The following is a 7,091-nucleotide window of genomic DNA, read 5'->3' as shown; positions in this document are numbered from 1 at the left end:
AGAGATGGCAAACCAGAGGTGACTTATTTCCGGGTTTTAGGAATACAAACTGGCAAACTCTGCCGCGTTCAAGTGCTAGCCGGGACTAGAAAACTCGAAAATGTCAGATTTACTACTTGATTTAATTTTTTATTGCAACAATAATAACAATATTACACATCAATACAGGGACATTTATGTGAATACAATGAAAAATTAAACAATAGAACACCAGGCGAACCCCCTAATTCACAACATCATTTGTATGTGACAAGGCGATGAGACATTCAGAGACATGGCTGTTAATATTTCTTTCGGCATTAAAAAAATATGGATTCTGAATCAGAGGAACAAAAAAACACAAGGCATTTTGTAAAAATTGAATCTTTTGTGCAAGAAGTCATTAACAGGGTAGATGGAAGAAAAATATTTTTAAACAAGTTACTATTTTTAAATAACTTTTAACTGGACAATTAACGTAAAAGCCTCATAGCCTTTGTCGAGTCTCATAGCCAAGGGTCTGAATACTTATGTAAATAAGGTATCTGTTTTATTTTTTTTTATAAATGTAAAAACATTTCTAAAAACCTGTGTTTGCTTTGTCATTATGGGGTATTGTGTGTAGATTGATGAGGAACGTTTCTTATTGAGGAACGAACCTACCTAAGCTCCAGACACTTTGACAGCTACTTGAAGTTGATTCAGTTGTCCACCTCAAATGGAGCTTCAGGATTAAAACAGTTTCAAACAAACCTAAATGTTCTGTATTTTTATTTTCTTCAGTCCTGATGGCAGCGTTCACACTGCAACGATAACAACTGGCTGACATTTTTGCAAGTTTTTATTTTTAAATCGCATAAGTATTCAGACTCTTTACTCAGAACTTGGAAGCACCTTTTGGCAGCATGGGTTGGTCACTTCCATAGCAATATTTTGAATTATAGTCACCAAAAACGACTTCTTTAACTGCCAACCGTATCCACTTATTGTTAATTTTTTTATCCAAAATATAAGTCATTAATTTGTAAACTTGGAAAAGAGGCAACTGTATAATATAACATGTTCTCATGTTCTCAACAAGTCCAAGTAAAGGAAGTGAAATTGCTTTGAAAACCTTCATGTATCTCTGAGTAATATTGACCTGAAATTTACCAATGAACTCATCAAATGGCAAAACTCCCTGTGCTGTCTAACAAATCACATACAAAATTAATACCCTTGTCAAACCAAACACAATTTAAAATGGATTTCCTCTATTAATTTAATAACTCTATTGTTCCAAATCAATCTTTTGTGTGGGGGGGGGGGATTCAAGTCCACCAAGTTTATTAAACAAACTGTTAGGGATATGATACCACAGATGTAGGATTAGACAGGTATAATTTCAACCATTTAATTCTAAAAGCACCCACTAACGACTCAAAATCAATAGTCTGTAAACCTCCACGATCATAATCTTTCACTAATTGAGCTTTCCGAATCTAATCAGTGCTAGAGGCGTCACTGCAGACCCTGGTTCGATTCCAGGCTGTATCACAACCGGTCGTGATTGGGAGTCCCATAGGCCCAGCGTCATCCGGGTTATGGTTTGGCCGGGGTAGGCCGTCATTGTAAATAAGCATTTGTTCTTATCTGACTTTCCTAGTTAAATGAAGGTTAAATAAAAATACATATTTTAAATAAATACAACAAAATAGATTTACATTTACATTTAAGTCATTTAGCAGACGCTCTTATCCAGAGCATAAATTTTAATCCTTTTCAAATAATTAGCTTTTTTATTTCACTGGACTGATGATACCTGTATCTGGTGATTTCAAGACAACTGGAAACTCGGTGAATTTTTTTTTTATCAAATCATGGCGTGAGTGATCTTCAGGTCGTAGCTCGAGAAAGATGCCCGAGTTTCCAACTTGGAATTCCGAGTTTGGATGACCATTCAAACCGTTTCTTTCCAATCAGATCACATTTTTCTGTGTTCCCAGTTGTCCTGAACGCACTGAACTCGGATAATTCCCGAGTTGTTTTGAACAAGGCATAATGCCGCGTTCACAATAACTGGGAATTCTGAATAATACGAGGTCCAATCATGATGTCAATGATCTTCAGGTCGGAATGTCGGAGCTCTAGAAAGAGGCCAGAGTTGGAATTTCTAGTTGGATGACTGTTCAAATACATTTTTCACGTTTTTTCGAATTGTTTCGATTTGGGAATTAGTCTCAGCGGAATTAGTCTCAGCCTCTCACAGTCCCGACTCTCTCCTTCCTTTCCTCCGGTGAGACTGACCAGAGAGAGCGGACACTGTCTTCCACCTGATGACAAAACTCCTTATTACAAGAGAAAGTTAAATATTCCTCAATATTAAAACAGACATGAGGAGCTGCTAATAATAATACAAACACAGGGCTATTCATACACTTGGCTACTCATTCATTGAATCCTACTACACCAGCACTGACGTTCGTCGGATGTGGCAGGGCTTGCAAACTATTAAGGACTACAAAGGGAAACCCACCTGCGAGCTGCCCAGTGACGCGAGACCCCCAGACAGGCGAAATACCTTTTATGCTTGCTTCGAGGCAAGCAACACTGAAGCATGCATGAGAGCACCAGCTGTTCCAGATGACTGTGTGATCACGTTCTCCGTAGCCGATGTAAGCAAGACCTTTAAACAGGTCAACATTCACAAGGCTGCGGGGCCAGACGGATTACCAGGACATGTACTCAGAGCATGCGCGGACCAACTGGCAAGTATCTTCACTGATATTTTCAACTTCTCCCTGACCGAGTCTAATGTTTCAAGCAGATCACCATAGCCCCTGTGCCCAAGAAAGTGAAGGTAACCTGCATAAATTATTACCACCCCATAGCACTCACCTCAGTAGCCATGAAGTGCTTTGAAGGCTAGTCATGGCTAATATCAACACCATCATCCCGTAAACCCTAGACCCAGTCCAAATCGCATACCGCCCCAACAGATTAACAGATTTCGCAATCTTAATCACACTCCACACTGCCCTTTCCCACCTGGACAAAAGTAACACCTATGTGAGTATTCTCTTCATTGACTACAGCTCAGCATTCAACACCATAGTGCCCACAAAGCTCATCACTAAGCTAAGGACACTGTAACTAAACTTCCTGACTAAATTTAACTGGATCCGGGACTTCCTGATGGGCCGCACCCAGTTGGTAAGTGTAGGCAACAACACATCTGCTACGCTTATCCTCAACATGGGGTCCCCTCAGGGGTGCGTGCTTAGTCTCCTCCCGTACTCCCCGTTTACCCATGACTGCGTGGCCAAGGACAACTCCAACACCATGAGGCGGCACATTTGGCCTAGCGTCGTCCTGGTTAGGAGAGGGTTTGGCCGGCTGGGATTGCCTAATCCCATCATGCTTTAGCGACTCCTTGTGGCAGGCCAGACACCTGCGAGCTGACAATGGTCACCCGCTGGACTGTGTTTCCTTCAATACATTGGTGCGGCTGGCTTCTGGGATAAGCCAGCAGTGTGTCAAGAAGCAGTGTGGCTTGGCAGGGTCGTGTTTCAGAGGATGCATGGCTCTCGACCTTCGCCTCTTGAGTCCGTAGGGGAGTTGGAGCGATGGGACAAGACTGTAACAACCAATTGGATATTACGAAATTGGGGAGGAGAAAGGGGTAAAAGTACAAACATTTAAATTTAACAAAAGCTTTCTGACGACACAATAGTGATAGGCCTGATCACTGACAATTATGAGACAGCCTATAGGGAGGTCATCAGAGACCTGGCAGTGTGGTGCCAGGACAACAACCTCTCCCTCAACGTTATTACTTATTAAATCTGTCATGGAAATAAATGCATTTCCTGTTACCAAGTCATTTACTTTTTCTATGCCTTTCGTTTTCCATGTGGACCACTTTATCAGTGGATTCTGAAAAGCTATCCAAGGATTGTTCCATAGGGCTGTGTTTTTTAGGGAGTGATATTGGTTATTGTAGAATACTTTCATTTTCTTCCATGTTGTTATAGTGTTCCTAACTATGAAGTTGTTAATGTTCTTAGCTTTATCCTTTGAAGATAGACACATAAATAGATTATGGGGATGAGCATGTGCATCTTCAAGATGTACCCATTGTTCCTCTTTATTTAGTGCATTTAACTATACAGTATGTCGCATGTAAAAGCCTTGGGTAGCAAGTGTAACGCCGTTCTTCGTTTGTAGAAAGAGAGTCGGACCGAAATGCAGCGTAGTGGTTACTCATGACTTTAATAGAATAAGTGACACGTGAAATAACGATACAAAATACAAAACAACAAACGGAACGTAAAACCTAATTACAGCCTATCTGGTGAAACTACAGAGACAGGAACAATCACCCACGAAATACAAAGCGAAACCAGGCTACCTAAATACGGTTCCCAATCAGAGACAACGAGAATCACCTGACTCTGATTGAGAACCGCCTCAGGCAGCCAAGCCCATACAACACCCCTACTCAGCCGCAATCCCAATAATACAAAAAAAACAATACGAAATACAACAACATAAACCCATGTCACACCCTGGCCTGACCAAACATATAACGAAAACACAAAATACAATGACCAAGGCGTGACAGCAAGTTGATACAATTACATCTATGGAAGGTTAAAACCACCCTCAGATTTAGGAAGATGTAAAACTTTACTTTTTATTCTATGAATTTTAATTGCCCATATAAAGTCTGTTATAACTGAGCATACTTCGCTGGGGTAAGAGGTATTCACTTTGGGAGCCATACTATTCTGAAGAGGTTTATTCCACCTGTAAGATTTATGAGATGATTGTTCCATTTAATTAGACCTGCTTTCATATGGTTCAGAACTTGAAAATTCTTTATATATTTGTTGTCACTTAAGAATCCTTCGTATTTAATATATTTTGTGCCACTTAAAAGGATTGCTGTAGATTGTGAGTTATTCTTTTTATGTTTCTTATTTCCATAATTTTTTCACGTTAATTTTATATCCTGATATTTTAAAAGTAGTCTGTAAATATTTTTAGCAAAGGAGGCATTGAGTTTTTAAAAATAGTCAGATATATCAGGAGATCATCTGCAAATAATTTTAGTTTATATTCATATTTACTCATACCTCTTACATTTGGGTCTTGGAGATTCAATTGCCAGTGAAAACAGGAGGGGGGAGAGGGGACATCCCTGTCTTGTGCCCCTTTCAAAGCAATTTCCTCAGAAAATGTATTATTTGTGTAAATATTTGCTTTAGAACATTAATATAATATCTGTATTAAATGTATTATTTCAGCTGGAAAGTTGAAAGATTTGAAAAAAAAGTTGAAAACAATTCTATGGGAAAGCCATCCATTCCTCTTGCTTTTATCTGTGCAAATATTTTTAAAAGTGTGTAATATTTATTTTGGGGTGATCTCTGTTTTTAGTTATTATTTTTGCTTCAGGGTTGTTGACTCTAAGAAGGCAATAGGATCCGTCCAACTGTTTAATTCTGATTTATATACATTTTCATAGAAGCTTTGATTATTTTTATTAAGCGCATTGTTGTTCCTAATTTCCACATTTTTATATCTTTATCTTTTAAAATTATAACTGGTATAATGTGTTTTCATTTTATGAGAGCTGCAAGATACACTACATGACCAAAACTATGTGGACCCCTGCTCATCAAACATCTCATTCCAAAATCATGGGCATTAATATGAAGTTGGTCCCCAATTTGCTGCTACAGTATTTACCTGGTTTATTTGCCATTAAGTAGTATGCTTTATTTGAGTTTAGTTTCTCTTCAAAAGTAAAATATTGTATTCCTGCTTAAAGTTCAGAAACATTTATCTTTACCTTTAATGGGCTTTTTCTAAAACGGTGAATTATTTTTCTTTCATTCTAATTTCCAAATCAGATGTAACTTTTTCAGAGTACGAGATTATCATTCCTCTAATGTACAGTTTAACGGTATCCCAAATTATATCAGGAGTCGGCTTTTCTCTGTCCTCTATGTCTCCATTCATAATGGTTTCAATTTTTTCATTTACATAGTATGTATTTTATTAAAAGTGTATTTCTTTAAATATAGCCTACACACAATAGGTTTCAACACACCAGTATGAGTAAATGTTTTTTGTGTGTATAAAATACATCAAATTATATTTGAATGTGGTTGCAACTCTGTGGAATACAGTTTTACTGCAATAGAGTGCAAAAATAAGTGCTATTCCCAAAGTTTAGCATGCCTTTCCAGGATGAGTCTTTTGAAAAAAAAAAAAAAATATATATATATCTGTGATCATGCTGCAAGGAGAACGGTAAGAGTAAGACAATAAGAGTCATTATACCCATTAAACCTAGCGGTCAAACAAGGAAATGGTTCCAATTGTTTATCCCACCATAACTTTTTCCCCATAGGGGATTTTAGGAATACTTCAAATAAGGGCCGTGTTTCGTGTAGACTTACACTGGCGTGACATTTTGATAAGCATGTAAATCTCTCAGACAAGGTGACTTTTATTCAAATACAACCCTTATTTTTAAGTGTTTATAAAATTCACAATGGGAAAAATGAATGGTGGGAAAATAAGGAGCCATTTCCCTGTTTTGACTGCTAGGTTTTATGGATATTATGGACAAATCCACGGCGGGGATCTATAGCCAACGATGTGATAGCCTACAGCTCCAAGTATGGGTAGCTGCAGTCCAATATGGCGACCAGAATATGGGCGAGTGTGCATATAGAAAGCAAATCAGCTAATCGGGCAGATTTGTTGCAACTATAAACCGTTCTGCATGGCTGGTTGGGCAGGACTACAAGTCGATAGGCCGCCAATGCTCTGGTGTTGTGCCTGCGGACTTGAAGTGCTTCCTACTGGGTAGCACGGTCATGTTGCCAGTGGTAGCTACGTGGTCATTTTTCCCCCTCTCACATGATTTTATTTTAAGTAGGATAGCAGGCTACACAATAAAACAACTAATAACCATCTGGATATCACATTGATACAGACAGTCTACTACTCAATGGCGAGGGCATGGACAGCAACGACAGTGCCCTTCGCTCCTGCTAGACAAGCACTACTATCCGTCAACGCGTGGGCAGTAGTTACCCAACCAATATCAGGGTGAC

The sequence above is a fragment of the Oncorhynchus gorbuscha genome, linkage group LG01, assembly GCF_021184085.1.
Source record: "Oncorhynchus gorbuscha isolate QuinsamMale2020 ecotype Even-year linkage group LG01, OgorEven_v1.0, whole genome shotgun sequence".
Lineage (NCBI taxonomy): Eukaryota > Metazoa > Chordata > Actinopteri > Salmoniformes > Salmonidae > Oncorhynchus > Oncorhynchus gorbuscha.
The sequence above is the reverse complement of the archived record's forward strand: the minus strand, read 5'-3'. Positions refer to the sequence as shown.